Source organism: Pseudopodoces humilis, chromosome 8 (genome assembly GCF_049639895.1).
Source record: "Pseudopodoces humilis isolate 2021_Gansu_Grassland_sample_001 chromosome 8, ASM4963989v1, whole genome shotgun sequence".
Classification (NCBI taxonomy): Eukaryota; Metazoa; Chordata; class Aves; order Passeriformes; family Paridae; genus Pseudopodoces; species Pseudopodoces humilis.
Window position 1 is genome coordinate 11782420 of NC_142207.1, and position 20307 is coordinate 11802726.

The window sequence follows — 20307 nt, forward strand, 5'->3', positions numbered from 1 at the left end:
TTATCCCAGTGTCTGAGATCAGAAACTGAGGTTCGGTTATCTAATACCTATCTCAGTACTTACCTGCCCTGAAGCCCTGTAGCAGTTCAAGTGCTTTTTGAGAAATGGTATTTTTCAGGTCATCTGAGGCCAAACTGGATTATGGTGAACTTAAAAACTCAAAGCACCACACAAAGGTGGCAGGGGCTAACGTGTCCTCCCCAGCAGGGACACATCTGAGTCAAGATGATTCACAACCAGGCCTGTACAAATAACTAATTTTTCAGTTTGCCAGGTGAACTTAAAGAGAGAAAAAACATTCACACTGCCCTAAAGTGAAGTTCATGTCTGTTTGTTGATGAAAAGAGCTATGAAAAAAAAAGTTATTTTCATCAGTCTGACTAAACTGTTTTGTTTGATTTGAAATTGTTTTGTCTTTGTGGTCTGTTGCATATAAACATAAATTTATGGAAAATTTTCTTCAAAAGTCCACCCATAACAGAATTTTTTAGTGGTGAACAAATGATTCACCTCCCAGAATTTTTGTGGCTTTGTTCAGACCTTTCTATGCATTTCAGCTTCAACAGATACAGTGATGGATCCAGATAGTATAAAAATGGATCAGAGAGTCACAGCCATTCATGAACTTGCCAGATACCAAGCGGCAATGGAAAAGTTCAAAGAAACTCATTGAAAGGAATTACTCTCTGGAAATTTCCCTAAAAAACTACATCCAGGCAGAGAAAGCTTTGTGCAGCCATACCTTCTCCTTAAAACTACTGGACATGAGTAAAAGAAAATGGCAAGTCCCACCTCTTTTCCCTGTCTCTGATACTGTCCATTCAGCAGAAATGATGTGGTTTTCTGTCTCCTCACCCCCTCAATGCTGCAGCTACAGAGCCAAGAGCACCACAAAGCTTCACCCACCTTTCTCCAGCTCTGTACAGAAACATCCTCGCATCCAGAGGGAGCTGAGTTGCTCGACTTCACAAGGAAAATACTCAGCCAAAACACATTACAGAAAAAGGTATTATTTTTAAGAGAGACAAATCTTTATTGTTAGTGCTGCAAGACATGCTTTTCAAACACATATATTGAAGAAAGATAACACTCTCTTAAGCACCAACTGCAGCTCAGTTTGGGATATGGCTGTGCTCCCAACAGTTTGGACAACCAAAGTTCAACACCTTCCCAGGAAATAGACAAAGCCTCTGAAAATGCAGCATATCACAGCTGGCTATGATATATATATGTGTGTGTGTGTGTGTGTGTGTGTATGTATATATATGTATATATATATGTATATGTATATATATATAAGCTGTTTCCAAATTGTTCGAAAATTCAGAAGACTCAACCTCTTCAATAGGCAAATGTTAGGCATGATAAGGAAACAGGTACTTAACAGTCAGAAACTGCTCAGTTCCTTTTCTGTGATTAAAAAATTCTGTGTTTTGGGTTTTTTTTGTTGTTTTTTTGCAGAAACTTGTTGATGTCTAGGGAATTTACATCAAGAACAGAACACAATTTGGAGTCGACAGGAAGATCTTAGACTTATTTCAAAATATGGTAACCAAAGGCCTGAAAATCTTTTTCTGGTTTTGTGAACAATAATCATTTTACAAAGTGAAATAAGTTAATGCAGATATGAAGAGAGAATGAATGATAGCCCAGATTTAGGATGCCCGTTTTTACCCAGCTCTGTGTTAGTTTGTGTTCAACTATATTCACACTTGTGCTCAATCCAAACGGCTGAAGGGTTTAAGCGATTCTATACAGTAGCTATTTTGATTTATTAGACATTGATTCACTGCTTTACTGGTGGGTAACCACTGCAAAAGGTAAGATTGCATTGCAATGCAATGGTGCCATGGTGCTGCAGACCTCAGGGGTCTGGGCACTGCACAACAGCCCTGCTCCTCCATGGAGTGCAGTGCCCAGGGACTGCCTTTTGTTCAAGTGCAGGATGGGAGCATTGCACCCACTGCCAAGTTTTACTCTTGAGGAGAAATTTTGGGTTTTCAGCTATCTTCTAGAATAAAGAATAAAGAATTTGGTCGAGGGCTACGTAATCTTATCCATCTTCTTTAAATTATTTGCACTACATTTTCTTCAGTTGGATAAGTATCACACCAGCTTAAAGAGAAATACAGAAATATTTCCCAAGGGAGTGTACTGCCATGATGAAAGGCATTGATGATCGTACACCTGAAATACTCTAAATTTTGTTTTCCACTCGACTGGCATTGACCAGACCCAGCTTCAGTTTCGTTTCACAGAGCTCAACTGGATTTACAATGCCAAGAAGTAAAAAATAAAAATAATGCTAATACCTCCTTTTCGTGCCATGAAAATAGACCAACTTAGCCATCTATGCCAGGTGCAAATCCCCTGGAAAATGAAGGTGCCATTTTTCCAGCCTACTGCTTCCAGAGCCACATTTGAGGGCTGCACCAGGAGGGGGCAGGAGAAAGCCGTCCGTGCCTTCCCACCGAGGGAAACCCTGGCAAAACCGATTGAAAACTTCCCCAAGCTCCAAGTTAGCTTCTGTGCTCCTGGCACCATCCCTCTGTTACACACATCAAATGATATGTGCAGAGCACTCCGGGTGTGGATTATTTGCAGGCAGAGATCCTGCAAATCCGGGTTTGTAATGCATCCCACGGTGTGATGGCCAGGCTCCCTGGCAGCCTCCAGCCTGGTCCAACTTTGCTTCCTCCCCAGTTAGTAGAAATTTTGACACTGAGATAAATGAGTTTTGGCTAATTTTCTCTCACAGCCCTTTGACGTAAAGACCATCTCAGCCTCAGCATTTGTGCAGCGCTTCTAAAGAGCCTCCCCATGCTCTGTGCAGCAATCAACAATAATAGTGCAGCAGATGAGACTGAATGTGGTCTTCTATGGCTGAAGGCAGGGCAGATCAGTGCTGATAAGGCACCCAGTGCTTGTCTGCATAGGGCAGCCCTGCTACGCCTCAGAGTCACTTGTCACGTTCAAGGTGGCTGAGCAGGTCACAAAGGGTGCAGGGTACAGGCTGTGCCTGGATGTCTAAGTCTCAGTTTTCAGAGAAAACTATTTCAGACACCTATCTTTGGTGGGGGGACTGAGAACTGGATGGTGGGGAAAGCTCTTATACATTTCAAAACTTCCAGCTTCTGGAAGGGTCAGGGAAAAAAGTAAAAAAACCCCAGTCTTCTCTTGTGGTATTTGGAATTTCTGCTTTCAATCATAGCCAGAAACCAGAGATGTGAAGCCGTATGAGAATTAAATATGTAAGGGGGAAAAAAAAAATCAACCAACCTTTGCTGAACAACAAAGAAGACTTGGCTCATGTTGGTTTCCAACTATGGGTGAAGGTTCAAGTCACTTACTTCAAAAATACATTACTCATGAATGAGCTTTATTAAGAAACCTTGTGCTCCTATAACTCTTTCCATGTGAGGTTTTCAAGTACTTTATGGAATTAAGCAAAACAACCCTGGGAGGTAGATTAGTTCTAACATCCCCACATTACAGATGGGAAAACTGAACACTAAGCACATTTGTAGGAGAGCCAGAAATAATATTACCTAACTCTCATGTTCTGCTTTTCAGTAGTAGATCTCACATCTTTACAATGGAGGAACCATTATCCTTATTTTATAAAAAGGCAAAGTGACTTGCTTGTCCTAGCCAATAACTGAGCTGAGTGAGAGGAGCCAGTTCTTCCCAGTCCCAAGGCCTGATTTTACTAACTAAATGACCAAACCACACTCTCTTTAATATTAAGCAATTATGCAAACACACACATTAAAAACAAACCAAACCAAAAAAAGCCAACAAAAATAAAAACCAAAGAAAATGCATTAGGGTTGATTTTTGGAAAGCCAAAAATATGTTTTCTGATACTGAGGATTTTCTTGATTGACTGTATCTCATATCCCACTGATGCACTGCATCTTTGCTTTGCTAGTGAACATGGGAAAATAAGCAAATTGAATGTTTTCACATTAATCATGTGGTATTACCTGACCACAGACAGCATCAGCAGAAAAATTTAACATCAAAGAAAACTGTTCTATGGTCCTTTTGATGTTTCTAACCTGAACACAGAGGAGATAGTTCAAGTTTTGACAGAAGTAATGACACATGAACATGGAAGAGGTCATGATGTTGCTGTTTAAAAAGAATATCCAGCAACCCTCTCCCCCCAAGTAAAACTTCCATTTTTACAGCCTTCTTTCAGGAAAAGCAAACACTCGAGCTCTTTTACTCTAAAACTGTCTTGCTTTGTACCCTTTAGCAAGATCTCTTGTCCCAGAGAAAGTCCCCAGTGAGCTGGGCGCTCAACAGACTGAATGCTGGGGTGCTGTTCCCAGAGAGCTTTCTATCTAGACCCATTGAAGACATTGCTCCACCCCAAGAAATTCCCTCTTCTTCCTCTTGGCAATCCCATTATTTTGGGCCCAGAAATAACAGTCTAAAAGCAGTCAGTGTAGAGGCTTTTAAGCTAACAAGTAAAACAACGAAAGCTCATACACAGTTCTGGGAGGAAAAATTATGACCAAGAAACTTGTAAAGGCAAGTTGAAGTTGCTGCTTTCAAGGCCTTTCTGAGCTAGAAGACTGATGGGTTAGAGGATGCTACTTTGGCCCAGCTGTAGCTGGGATGCACAGTGGTGCTTTTCTGCAGAAAAATAAATCTACAACAACCACATTAATGTATTATAATTATATAAATGATAAAGATTAAAAATATTGCACATAAATTATAGATTTAATTATACAAAGAGATTTCATGAGTCCTCAAAATGGGTTGAACTTAAGACAATCTTTAAAATGGTTTTGGTAGAGTTGCCTATGGACTGAGCTTCCTTCCCTAATTCAGTCAAACATCCTTCCCAAAGGCTAAGCCAAATTAAAGCAAATACGACACTATAAGGAAGGATACACAGTCATTTACACATGACTTAAGATGAAATTCAAATGGCAACAGAAGCAAATCCCCACTTTTATTTTATGCAATTTTTCATTTTTATAAGATCAGCTCTTCGCACAGGCAGGCAACAGGGACAATTTCTTTTGCTCTTTGCTGTGCCCCAGCTCTCATGTGTATATCTGACAAGTCACTTCTTGCTTGTGACATGTCTTTGCCACTTGTGAAATAGTCACACTGGGCCCAGTGACTGGGTGGGGATTTTGAGCTTTTTTTTTCCCCACTTGCAGAGTCCTTTGAGATCACTGGAAGAAAATTCTATAAACCTGTGCTGCTACTCCTCTGAATTACAGAGAAGAGATTCCATTTGAGTGATGTAGACATTATTACTGTTGCTGTTTGTCTGCAGAAAGTGACCTTTTACTGGGTTGAAAAGAGCCAGACGTTGCAGGAACTGCTGAGGATGACACACTGGATGTCCTCCACTCTGTTGTGAAGTCTAATAAACCTAGAGGACTTTGTGTGTGCCTGACTCTGTGGGCAAAAAGAAAGCAATTATTCCTTTTTCACTTGTGCTAATTTAAGGAGAAAGGTCATTTTGAACAGCTAAGAGAGTTTCTGTAATAATATTTTACTTATTCAACCAATCCTCAGTTTTAACAGATTTATGTCTTAATGTCAGCACTAACCATCCATCCAAGGACCAGAAAAATGCTTTTGTGTCAAAGTGCTATTATTCTCCCTCAAGTACAGATGTGGAAATGGAAAAAAAGAGGTATTTAAAGATTCCTCTCTGACATGGGAACAGCACTGAGATCTCCAATTTTCGTGTACTCTCCCAAGGTCCCTGCACTGTATTTATGCCCAGACATAAGCTCACTAAGCCAGTGCCAGCTCAGAATGACTCCTGGGCCAGTGCCATGCTATACCACAGCTAGGGACCCATGTTGAGACTTCTACCACACTGAGGGTAGAAAAACTGCCTCAGGGACCCAGCCTGAGGCTCTGTGTTGCACAGCATAGCTTCATCCCTTTCCCCTGAACAGTTGTGTTCTGTACAGTGCAGGGAAATGTGTTCATGGATTAGCTGTCTCCAGTGTGCAAAGCTGTGCTTTCCTCTGGCTCTAAAATATCTGGCCCTGGTGTGGCCAATAAGCAGAGATTAAACACAGGGTGAAAATACTGCAGCTCTCAGCAGTGTCCCGGCATTTGATTGATACACTTGTTCAAACTCTCAGGGTTAAGCCTGAGATTTTTATACAAGAGTTCAGTGGAAAAGCCTGCAAAGAAAACGTACAGGAGAGTTTGTCTTCCTCTGTGCAGTAGGCTAGGGCTGCCTGTTGAGATCATGAAGAAGCTTTATCCAATACTTTATGCTGTTGCAAGGGTCTAGACTGTTGCTAAAACTCTCTATCACTCTTGGGTTTTTCCTTTGATTTTCCTTTCTTTTTAGTTGAGGTTTTTGGGGTTTTGCTGAGAGGTTGCAATGACGCAGTGGAGCCTGGGTAAGCATGGCCTGCAGCCCATGGGTTTCTAGAGGCTAGATGACCCAGAAATTGGATACCATGACCCAGATGGTCCTTTCCAGCCCTTCATTCTTAGGCTTACAGTCACAGATAGCTTCAGGACACTCTCAAAACTAAAATATGGTCCCTTTTTATACTGATCAAAATGCAACCATGAAAGAAATCTCTCTTGTTTAGTCATCTGGACTGCTGCCGGAGAAAAAATGAACAAGAGGTTTCCTTTAGGTCCACTGAGCAGAACCTTGCACTGTTCACATCCCTGAAGGTGATATGTTCTCATCTAAGTAGAGCATCTGCTCATTTATTGTCCCCAGGAGTCATCACCTGGAATGGGAAACATCAGGGTTTTGCTGGAGCATTCAGCATTAAGTTGTTGGCAAACCTTCACCGTAACATTTTTTCTTATCTAATGATAATTTGATGATGAGAAACCTGCCGAGTGAAAGCATGACTATTATGTGAGCAAACAATACAGCAGTATGTCCAGTATTATCTGTGAAATGTATTTCAATACCTGTGTGATTAATAATGGATTTGGAAGCACAGTGAAGTATAAATAATCCAAAACAATATGCAAACTTCTGTGAAGGAAAGGGATTAATATGAGAACCAAATGAAGCCCTGGAAAATATAGCACTCAAAATAAATTATCCAAAATGCTGGATCTTCCCTCAATGTAATTAAATAATAACATAAAACTCACAGATCAACAGCCCAGTGGTTTTCTCCAGTAAATATAAAACAAAGAAACTCAGCAGCAGTCAAGCTGCTTTTTAATTATACCAACCACTTCAATCAAAAAGCCCTATGAGGGTTAAGGAAAAATTGCTGCTAAGGCTGGGCAGGCTTGCTGGGTTGCACAGCATTCCAGGGAGGGAATTTGGAAACAGAGAGAGCAACTCTGTTCTACACATTTGGTCCTTTTAGTATGCATACAGGAAAAGAATCATCTTTAAAACTGGGCATCATAGTTCTGCAGCCTTCCAGAGAGGCCTTGAGAAGAAATCTGACCTAAGTGCTTATTGGCACAAGACATTTACATAAACTTTGCTCTGCTGCACACTCCAGCTCCTCAGAAATCCTGAGATCTTTCTAGTACAAAAGTTAGTCCTGAACATCTGTGCTAAGGCATCATCATTTACTGATGGATGCTGACTGCTTCGCAGGGTGAGGAAGGCTGGTCCATTCTGCTTCTGACTGCAGGATGGCGCATCAGAGTCCCTGAACAGTTCTCAAACGCGTAATCTCTGCAGACATCTTAAATACCGTGAGTTACCTGAGGGCACACACCAGTGGGGCTGTTAGGGAACACAACTGACCTCAGAAAATGGCCAGAGACCAGGATGCTGGTCTCTTCCCTGACCAGCAGTCAGTAAGATTATTACTAGCTATTGTTTTAATTGCCCTGCTGATTTGATTTTCTGGCTTTGTATGCTTCTCTTTTCCTTGATCTGATTCTTTTAACACATGTACTGAAATATAGGTGAGAAGCTACAATTTAAAATGTAAAAAGGTAGTGTGACAAGACAGCATGGGCACAAACTAAAACCTTTTTTTTAAATACCCAAGAATTGCCTCAAGACAAATCTTCTTTCATGGAGTTAAATGTTATTCACTAAAGGAAAAAATACATAGTACAAGAGTAAGTCCTTGAAAGGAAAACAGCCTCCTAAACCCACAAACCCAAGCAAATCAAAAGACAACTTGTTCACAGAGATAAAGGGAAAAAACAGAGAGGAAAGTTTTTAACAAGGACTTTTTTCATTCTCTCTTTTTAATCTAGTATCAGTATCAAGAGCTGAATGGGGAGAGCCTTTGAACAGCACCTGCATGGGCCAGCAGTGAAGGTCACATACCAACCTACAAATCTCTCCCCCCTGGCACTGGAGAGACAGTGTTACATTCCTCCCTTTGTACTGACACGAAGTGGCTTCAAGTCCATGTCCAAGTCTAAATAGTCATGAGCTGTAACCCAATCATAACTGGTGACTTCTGTACGCTGGCCAGCAGTGGAAACTGGAGACTGCTGGTCCTCACTCTCCTGCGCACTCCTGAACGTCCTCCCTTCAGCTCGGCTTTTTCCCTTCCCCACTATCAACATCAGCTCCAATTCTCTCAGGCTGGCACCAGTTTGTTGGGAGACCTACACAATTAAGTGTTCAGAAAAAAACCTCCAGCAGCTTTATTAAGGAGGGCTGTGGCAGAACTAGGGGAGTAGGTTCCTTTCACCAGGTTCAATTGCATGAGAGCCTTGGAAAACTTTCTGGCAGTTTGCTGCAAGGTTATTGAGGCAATTTCTGCATGCTTCAGTCCCTTCTCCCTTCTTTTTTAAACAAAAGCTTAATGAAGGCAAGCAGAAGAAAGAACTTTCTGTCACCTTTGCTTACCTGTTTTGACTTTTAGAAAGGAAAGTGATAGTGCAGTTGAAGGGTATTTTCACCAGTGCTTCCAAACTGCTTAGCCAAAGGCTGCACAGTTCTTCTATAGCTTTAAATCACAGGCAATGACATCTCCAGCAACATACAGGGCAGTTGCTCAGCATTTGTTGTACCACAGTTATTCATCAGAGATACACAAAATGCCTTTTTCACTTTGCTGAGACTCACCACAGTAATTCCCTTTGTAAGGGCTGTTAGAAATACCTCAGGTGAAAAATACATACTCTTGCAGTACTCTATCTAGCTTTCTTAATTAGCAAATTATGTAATCTGGGGTAACAGATTGCATTTGGTTTTAAAAGAAATGTCTAAGATGACAGGATTAGTTTATGTTAATATTTTGGAGGACTTGATAACCAAATAGAAATACACAAACAAAAGGAACAGATACTAACTTGCCCCAGCATGCTCACAGTCCATGCTGCCTTCCACTGCTCCAGCTGTTTTTGTAGAGGATCACACAGAAGGTGTGTGCCCTGGTAAAGGAAGGGGGCCTGGATCAAACCCTGAAGAAGCCTTGAAAGCTCTTGTGCAGGAGTGAGGCTTTAGATTTATCTTACGTGTGTGAAGAGCATTAAGCACTCTTCATAGAGAGCTGGCGGCAAGCATTACACGTGCTATGGACACTCTGTGCTTAACAAGATACCATTGTGGACCTGAAAACCTAAACTATGACCTTTAAGTGCTTGCCAGACTCTGGGAGATAACAGTTATTCTTCTGACAGCCATTGCACCAAGAACATTTTACCTCAAGCAGACATTGTGCTCACACAATGGAGCTCCTTGCCCAAAACGCTGGTGCGATGACGCCTATTGTGTGGCTGACAGTCCCTTTATGGAACACAGCCTGAGCTGCCAGGCTCTAAAGGAAAGACATTCTGTGCACTGCCTGTGTGTGACAGGCTCGAGTACCAGGCCTGAGAAGACAACATGGTTAAATTTGGGTGCACCAGTGACTTCCATGGGTGCTTGTGGATCACCAGAGACCACGCCATTGAGTTTGACTAGGATCACTGGAGCTTCACAAAACACCCACTCTTTTCAAGCAGCTGCCTTGTGCTTGGAGCTGTACTGTTGAGTGGTGATGCACAGAAATTCTAGAACATGTCAGCTTAATCAGCAGTCCACAGCTAAAGCCCTCTTTAATCTCAATTTTATATTAAAACATATTTATTGGGTATTAAAAAGGTTGCAGTTCAAATAGCAAAACCTCTTTGCACCACAGAGGATGTTCAAGACCACCGAAGACCACTTAAAGCTAGCACAGTTTTTTTGGAGGTGTTTAAATAGTTGTAGAACAGGAAACCATGGAGAAACTGAAGAACAGCAGAAAATTTTAAAGAAAGAATTGTACTTCCATGCAAACCACCCACTTCCCAAACATCATGGAGGTACAAGGCATCTGCTGTGCAAAGTTTTCCATACACCCCTGACAGAATTAAATATACGGCCACACATAGTGATAGAGCATCAAAAACCCAAGCACTAAGATTCCTCACTGCATAAACTCCCAGTCAGCTAATTAGGAGCTCACAAAATAGGCCAGAGCCTCTATTTTCAGATCTAGATGTTGTTTTACTTGGAAGGGTTTAATGTATCAATAGCAAATGACAGAATTTTTCCTTGTGATGTTTTTCATACAAGTAAACTATATACAAATATTCTATGTGGCAATACTTCTTCAAGCAGATTCTGGCTCATCAAAATCCTAAATCCTATCATTCATTTAATATTGCTCAAATTAACCATTATGCAGTGGGTGAGGTGGCAAAGTACCTAACGTCATCATGACATAATATTGTCAAGCAGTGTTGTGACAACTTTTGCATTTTAGAAAAAAATAGCTTAGCCAATCTAGCACTGATTGGATTGACAGCAGCTAATTATTGGGTAGTCAGATAAAATTTGAGTGTATCCAGATGAAACTGAAGTAGGAACAGCAGCTATTAAAAATAGCTTTAAGGACAGCAGCAACTTCCCAAGTTGTTAAATATGAAATAACAGTTATCTTCTGGATGTTATTGACAGTTATCTTTATAATATCAACAACCATATCACATCATTAGGGTATAGTGCTTCTCAATAATTCAGAAGATATAAATTAGTTTTTCAAGAAAGGTTCATGACCCTAATTTCATTTTCTCCAAATAAATCTAATGCAATGTCCTCAGAGAAGATAATGAAGATGTACAGCTCACCTGAGGAATCATTTAAAAGACCATTAATCATCTTTAAAAAGCAGTGTGGTGACATGCATTACCAGATAGTCCTTCTAAAGAACTGTATGTAAGATATTCCTGGCATGCAGTAGATTACACAATACTGCCATCAAACTTGGTCTCCCTTTACTGGAAAATGTGGAAATTGGAACATCAGACTCAAGGGAAAACATCTTTGATTTGCAGTGTCCCGGGACAACAGTCAGGGGAAGCCAAACAGGCAAGGAGAACAGAATAGCTGAGATAAGGATGACTGAGAAAACAAGGCATACAACATATGCATACAGCCTAATGGGAAGAGAAATAGTTGTGAAAAAATATGCACAAAGACAAATTTAAATCTCTGTGCAAGATAGCCCTCAGCTAGCTGTTTGAAGACTGCTGTCCACTGGGTCTAGAAAGGGACCCCACCAAAAACATGTAGCAATTTCTAAATAATAAGTAAAGGAAACATTAGGTGTGGAACAGTAGCTGACTTACTTCATTTCATCAAAACTGGACAAAATCAATAATTTCTAAAGCCTAACCAATTACACATAATTGAAAAAAAAATTAATGTTGTAAGTTACAAAATCTTGAAATTAATTCCTTTGTAACATCATTCATGTGCAAATTATCTGTTTCAACACTTTTTAGAAGTTTGCAATTATATACAAAATGGTTAGCCATCGTCATGCTTTGAGCTGAAGCTGTGTTTCAGTACATAACACAGCACTGAAATTACATCCACTTAGAGCATTTTTTGCCGCTGATAGTCCCTACATTAAAAAAATATTAGTAGCTGTTACTAAATGCCAGATGCTGTCAGAAGTGATGAAGATGTTAATTTTTAGTCTTCACCACTTCAGATATTATCTGATATTCAGTTTCTCTGACAAATGTAGATATTTATGAACTGACTACAGCGATCTTCCAGAACTGGAAATTGGTCTGCACTGTATGATGATGACTAACAAGTTGATCATGATTAAAAGCAGAGTCCTGTAACTAAAGTTAGCCCTAAGCTTAACTGAGGGGCTGTGGTTGTTCTAACTTCACTAGGTCATTTGAACTGCCAGTAAAATGAGAATTATAAAATCAATTACTTCCAAGCTGAGTTATTCATCAAATTCCTTTGCTGTATTTAGACAATCCATTTCCTGTGTCCTTATCTGATTTTTTAATAGACTCTTCTGATCCCACTGGAACTTCAGGAACTTTTTGTACAACTTCAGCATTTTCTGGTGAACAGAATCTCAGGTAACTGTTCAGGTCTGACTGATGGCGGTCAATTAAACACCATTTCCCTCTGGCCTCCATGCATTTATGCTATTGTGCAGCTGATCCTAGGTCTCTGGCAAGTGTGGCTAGAAAGATATTGCACATGGACTCATCAGGTGAACAGATTCATAAGTAGACTGAACCTTAAAATCAGAAAAAAAGAAAGGAAAAAGGAACCTGTGGATATCAAAACTGACCAAGGAGGATGAGAAAATAACCAGAGCTTCAGTTTTGGCCCAGAAAAGGTGATCAGAGACTACAGGAGGAAATGTCCTGTGGGGTCAGAGGCATAGCATTGAGGACTGAAACCGTACACTGGGTTTGTGCTTTGTTGAATCAGGCTTTGGTTTTACAAAATTAAATCTGGGCCTGTGCACTCAAACAATTTCTTTGTGTCTATAGAAACACTTGAACATAACTAAACTACAGAATTAATGAATTCCCATTTTTACATTGTTTTTTGGCAGACCTGAATGATATCTCTTTTTCAGAGGTCCTATCAACAAACTATTTCCAGGCAAAGATTATTATTTCCTTCATATAGAATATTATAAACTATAGAAACATAAGACATAGCTTTGAAATGGAAATATTTTGAATTCATAATGAAAGAAACCTCATATGAAGATCAAGACTGCTATGGACTGGACACTAGAAGCTTTAAGGGCTGTTATTCAATTACATTTTTCTGTCTCACCAGTGTCACTTGCTGATGTACACAAAGAAAAATCTATTTGCTGAAACACAAAGGGGGTGCCACCTGAACTAAGGGTGCCATTACACAGAACCTCAACAGCATAAGGAAATAGATCTCTATGAAGGTTACATTACTGTCTTATTTCAGTAGATGGCTTTGTGCTCCAAAAACGTGATTTCAAAAAAGTCTAGCGAACAAGACACATAACTGCTTACCCCTGAAAACCAGAAAAGATAATATTTTGCAGTAGAGATGGCAGATTCTCATAAGGATTTTCTAGTTTATCTAGGTATTATCATGGTAGGATTACACAGAAGGAATGTCTCAAAAGCAGAGGCCATGTCCAAAAGCTGGATATGCAATGTCATAATTGTTTCCCGCTGTAAGGAGCACATATGACTCAAGCTGAGACTGCTTGGTTTGTTTGGGCTTTTTTTTTTTTTTTTTTTTTAACAAGAAAACAACTGACAGTAGAGGAAAAAAATTCAAAAGATAGAAGGAAATAATAGCCACTTGCAATTTGCCATTTTGGTGATCCAGAGTTTGTACTGAAAATAAATGTTTTTGTACAAGTGAAATGTATGTTTCTACATGAAGAGGGTGACAAACTCTTTAAATCCTTTGTTTTCAGGTAGAGGTTTGGTTTAACTAAATAACCAAATAAATAAATTGGGTTAACTAAATAGCCAAAAGCATAAAGACAAAATGACAAGTCCAGTTATTCAATATGATAATGGATATCATGGAGTTTTAAAGCAAAGGGAAAACTGAGTAAGGACATAATAACATAATTTGGACGCAGAAAGCCTCAGACTTGCAGGGAGGTGAAACGAGTCAGAACTGCTGACAGAGCAGCTCAAAATTTGTTTCCTCTTCATGTTCTGCACAGGCAACTACTGCAAGAACAAAACATCCTCCTATAATATCTATGTCAACTTTAAGAAGCTTAGCTCACTTTATTGGGATATTTGGGTGCAGGTCAGGTATCAATCAGCTCATTTTCCAGTTTCATTCTGATTATCACTTAGTCAAAAATCAATATTAGGGGCTTGCACTTTTATTGCCAGATAAGGCTCTGCTGTGCGACTGGGGAAGGAGCAGTCTGGGTCACAAGTCTGTGCCTTGCTGTGGTTAACAGCCACACCGTGTAATCCGCTTTAAAAAGTGCATTTCCAGCCCAAGTTAGTCAGGCTTTAATACAAATGGGGAGAAAGGCTGTAAGACTGTCACTGCTGTTAGAGCCACCTTCTTATTTTCAGCCTACATTTGTCTATGTTCCCTTTTTCACTTGTTCACTCCCAGTCACTATATTCCTTTAGCTTCACTTGCTCCTCCTTTACCAAGTATGTACTGACAATACATTTAGAGCAAGAAATTTAAAGATAGGGGTATGATGAAAAAGCCCAGTTTTGCAACCCTCTAATTCAGGCTTCTTTTCTCTCCCCATTGCACATCGAAACATTTTGGTACCAGCAGTGTCAGGAGAATTGTGATGTGGTGCACTGAGCGATGGTGAGACTGTGGCTGACTGGGGGAGGATGTCCAGCTTCTTGTACTGCTTCCCTAAGCCTCTCTTATTTCCTTAGTCTTTTTGTTTCTGTGACCAAAAAACTTCTTGCTGTTGTACTTTCTTTTGCATGTCAAACTCAGCTGATTACTAGAAACTGTCTATTTATTTCTACACGTTCTGAACTACAAAACTTAGATTTCTTTCAATAAAATTACTCTCAGGCTTTCTGGCTTGTTTTGTTGTGTTTTTTTTCCTATAACATCTGGATCCCTTGTCTATACTTTTCCCTCTTCTGGAAACAGATGTTTCAGATAGACTTTACATCACTGACAAATAGTTTTTGCCTGTATCTTGTATCTTCTGGTCTTTGTAGTTGTTTGAATTTTATTAGTATCTCCCTAAATTCAACAAAGTTTGTTTTCAAGTAGAAGCTAATGTCAATGACAGAACTATTTGTCTTTTTCACTTTTAGCTGATCTTAACTGGATCAAATCACGATTTCCTAATCCAGTAAACATTTTGTATGATAGTACAATTTTTGGAAGAAAGATTCTTTGTTTACTGAAACCAAGTCTTAAATAGCATTGATTCTGGCTGGCTCATTAAGCTTTGTGAAAGAAGCACATCCACTCTCCCATGTGGAAATACCTGGGACCAACCCCTGTGAATATTCGCATTTCCACTCTATGCCAGGAAATTATATTTTTCTCTAATAACACAATTCTTGAGAGAGGAAGATATATTTTTAAGAACAACAGAGCAATACAGAAGACTATAACTAGTTCCAAGAAGTTTCCAACTGACTGAAGATTCACAGCAACATCTAACCACTATCCATCTGATGACAGCACTGTCCTTATTCCCAAGACCACTTGGTATAACCTGTTCCTGCACACACAGTACCTTCAAGCCCTTTCTGCCTACCCCAGTGGAGGTGGAGGACCAGTGGAGGCCCTGGTCACTCTTGTTGTCATCCCACACCATGGTGAGCCCTGCACAGGAACCTCCTGAGGGTGTGTTATCACCATGGCCTCTGAGCCAGATCATTCAGTAATACATGCTGGGTCATAACCTAACAATATATAAACCAAAATCATTGCCCTCCTCCCGTTACCAGGTATCTGTCAGCTTTTACTAATTTGAGTCCTTATCTCTCAGAGGTTAATTGGAACTGGCAGCTGCCTCATGGTAACAGAGCAGTCACGTAATCTGCACTGCAGCTGCACTGCGAGGTGCATCGTGCCCATATCTACAAGTTAGACACTGGGGGAAACAGGAACGGAGAAACCAGGCAGGCCTTGGGGAGAAAGCTATGAAAGAAATTAATTATTATTACAGGGATGTTTTAATCAAGATATCAGCTTTGCTTCATTAAATAATAAAGTGAAGAGATTTTCTTTGCTGCACTCTGCTCCAAGTGCATCTCTTCTGTTGAGGTAGGGAAATTGTGTTGGATGTAAGTTCAGCTCCTTATAGCACCAGTTTAGGAGTGAAAAGTAAACAAGAGAGAAACTAGAGAAAAATATAACTATTTCATAAAATGTTCCCAGCTTGAAGCTAGAGGCTAAAGAAGTAGAACATCTCAATGTCAGAACAGCAAATTAGTCTGTTTGCTGGCTAATGCTCGACTTAATTTGGCTCCAGTTCCCCCACATTGGAAAAGGACCTGACGAAAGGTGACCTACAGGCAAATATGACTTTCCTGTTGTGAATCCACATATTCAATGTCACAGAAATGCTTTGACATCAAGGTGAGAGGTTTACAGAGTGAGGACTGTGGGAGCAGTCCCATGCTCTGCGCTTGAGAAGGAGACAGTGAACACCAGCGCCCGCAGCTGTAATACAGGCACATCTGTGAAACCTTTACAAAGTCATCCATGCCTATAAATTTATTATAGCAAAGACCTAAATGGAATCTTAATGAACACAGAAGTTATCTGGTATAATATAGATACACGTAGATATAAATATCTTTATATGCATATACTACATTTTTGTCTGGGAGAGTCTATCTGGAAGCCGTAGCACACGTAATAGAAATTATGTGCAAGGTGAAGGATCTCAAATAATCCAAATAGCTCTTCTTTTTACCCTTCCCACAAAATTCATACAGGCTCTAAACATATTCATAAATCTAAACAGCAGAAAACAGAATGCATATTACTTAGAATTCATACATAACATCACCAAATAAGATATGAGTGAGGCCTGTAGCAAATCATGTAGCAAAATGAGAAGTAACACTAAAAATTACTCCTCCTTAAAAGTATTACTTAGAAGTAATAACTTAAAAGTATTCTTACTGCCAATAATTCTCAAGATCATACTTGTATGATCTATGATCATACATGTATTAGTTTACCAACCCTTGGCGAAAGGGATCTCCATCTGTTTTTAAGTGTTTAAAGGAACACTTTCAGTGTTCAGTGGCATCCCAGTCTTGGACACTAATGGTTAAAAAAATAACATATAGCAATGGCTTCAAGTCTATAACTCAGCTGAGGATGAATCACTCTCTACTTTTTGGATTTCATATTCTTACTTATTATGAAGTTCACTGGCTGGCTTAGCAAAGCAAATAAGAATTTTTATGGATAAGTACATAAGTAAAGAAGTTCAGCTTCTGAATGAATATCTCCAAAAATAGGAAATTAAACGACAAAAGCTGAGAGGAGGCCAAGGGAATTAACTGTTCAGCTGTCAGTCATTTTCTGAATTCTCTCTCCTTAGGCTAGACTTTTTAGGGGAGACAATTTTATCTCTGCACATTGGTGAGCAATAAACTTAGGGAACAAATTTCATGACCTTGGGCTTCACAGAACAAATTGTGTGTGTGTGTGTGTGTGTGTGTGTGTGTATGAGGGGTTCATTTTATTTTTTTTCATAATAGAGACAAAACTTGAAACAAAGGTATTGGTATAAAAATTCCTTTTGTGTTGTAAGGATATTCCGAGAGGCAGGAAATGAGACAGTCCTCGATCCTGGTAATTTTTATCATTTAGCCATAGGTAGGAAGGATTTTTAAACCACACCTTTCAAGCCTACAGACAGAGGAGCATGATTTATGGAATTTTCTGTTTCTGATGGTTGAGCCAACGTTAACAAAGCCTCATATTTTATTGGTTCGCTATTTTTATTATATCAAATGTCTCCCTTCAGTTCTTGCAGCACACTGCATAACTATGGAAGCAAGTTCATCTTTCTATGACAGAAACACTAAAATACAGATCCCCTAGGACAACCTCAATTTCTAAGATGGAAAGTTGATATTAAAACATACGAGTGATAGATGTCTACCTGCCACACATGGACTCTGGTCACTTCCTTTTTACTTCAGCTTTTGTATATATATATATATATTTTTTTTGTCTGGTTTATGACTTTCAAAGCTATTGGACTTTTTTGGGGGATGCTGTGATCATTTGTCCATGTATCCTGTCCAAAAGCTATCAATTAAAGTTATGCTGCTGACCACCCAGTCAAGAGATAGGATCTGAGAGTTCAAGGCATCAACTCTAACAAAATACAGACATATAAAGTACTGTTTTTTAACAAAATTGAGTGGCAATATTAACACCATAATTCAGCAAGTAAACTAAAAAAAAAAGTGCAAATTTTATACCAAAGAATTATACATAAAGTTTTTTGTTTGCTGTGTTTCAAAAAAAATCTCACAAATTAAATAACCAAGTTCGTTACTACTGGAAATATATATGTTAGCATTGAGAAACACTAACAGGTAGTTGGAATTTTAGGACTGAATTTACCAATCCTTCAGGCAGTGCTAGGGGAAACAAGAGTCTCAATGTAACGTAACCGCAGCTGAGAACCTCAGGATGAAATTAAGTTAGAAGCCAGAAAAACACTGCATCAGGACAAAGCCTTTTAAAAACAAGAAGCCTTTGAGATTAGTAGTGAACTTTTTGTTTAGTGGAATGACGGATCCTTGGCCTATTTTTTTGGGCTTCTTGGTCTGCTAATTCTAAATTTTAGCTACATTTATTTCAGCACACATCTCTGGCAAATCATGAAAGCCACCTCCCTGTTACTCGTGTCTAGTAGGCATGACCACACAGAAACAGAAAGGTGTGTTAAACCTGCCTACCATTCCTAAGCAAGAGTGTTCCACACAGCATCTCAGTGTCCTCTGCTTCCTGCAGCTTGTGGGTACAGCACTGCGCTCCCACTAACCCAGGAGAGCAGATGGGCCACAGCTGGAGGAAACTCCATGTCTTATGTTTGCACAAGCACAATAAATTGCACTGAATACAAGTCATCCAGAATCCTCAACCTACTATGTTTAACCAATCTTAAATTAGCTAATACAAACAGTCATCTTGAGCTCTTTTCCCTCCAAAGATCAGCAAACAAAATAAATGTCAACAGATCCCAAGATTTTAGCTTCTCTGTGAGATTATAGCAGAAAGCAAAATCTGTGTAATCTATGAAGCATTAGTTTTGAGATTAATAATGGACAATTAAAGCTACTTGCTGGTCAGTATTTGTATTATCAGTCATAATTCAATGAAGTCATGTGCAATCACATATTTAATACCACTTAGCTTCTGTACAGTACTTTTCATCAGTGCTATTCATCAGCACCTAGCAGTTTATAAAAAAAAACATTTCATTAACACATCTTAGCAGGTAAAATGATAGCTGAGACAAAAGAGAGAAAGTGACCTCCTGAAGGTCATTCAACAGGCACAAGGCAGAGCAGGGAACAGACGACAAATCTCATGAATCCCCATCCAGTATTCTTACCATCAGATAGCACAATCCCTCACAGTAACTCACTGTCTGTCTGCTCTTTCAGCAAGCTGCTGCAAAATAATCTAGATAACTGTGTCCTTATATATTGGAAGAGATAAATGCTGGCAGTGTGTGGAAAACCTAGAAGGTCTCATCTACAGTGAAAGTGGCTCAGAAATAGCAGTCAACCTGCTACCAGCAGGTAGAATAAGTGTGATTCCCTCCCTAGAAGGGGTTTACTAGAGGCTGATTAAGGTCACAGAGTAAGTTACCACAAATGTCTTTGATCTCTCTTTTCATCTCAAGATGTGAATTTGAAGTCAGCACTAAGGCAAAGCAAGCAATAAGGTGGTCAAGAGATGTCTCAGAAAACCCTCATGTGAACTGCCAAGCATTCAGAAACAAGACAAAATGAGGCCACAACTGGATTTTTTTGTTTTTTTCCCAGCCAAATATCTGTGGATTTTCAGACATTTCCATGGCCATTCTTTAGCAGGTGTTGAAATAAAAGTTATAATTTCCTGCTCCTTAAGGGTTCTTAGAATTAGGCTTCCAGCCATAGGCTTATCTAAAATCCATGGAATCCAATTAAAACTGCACCAAAGTCTAGACTGAATTATCTTTTCAGGAACCTTTGGTAACATGAATTAGAAGTTTCCATTGAGCTTCTGCTGAAAGCATCTATTGCTGATGAAACAAAATTAATTCCATCTAATGAAAGAACAGCTGATAGTCATGCATGCAATACAATTGAAAGATGATTGCTTAGCTTTTTAGATTTTTCAGCTGTCAATTGACAACTAGTCCTTCACTTGATTTCCTTTCTTTGGAATTTGAATACCCATATCCATGGTTTCAATGTTTGTAACATAAACACTGTGAGTATCTCAGCTTTGCCAGTCAGTGCTGAGGTTATAAACTGGAGAATTAGAGTGACCTAAGAGTAATCTTCTCACATTGTCATAGTCCATACAGAGATGTAATCTACATAACTAAGACATATGCACCAAAA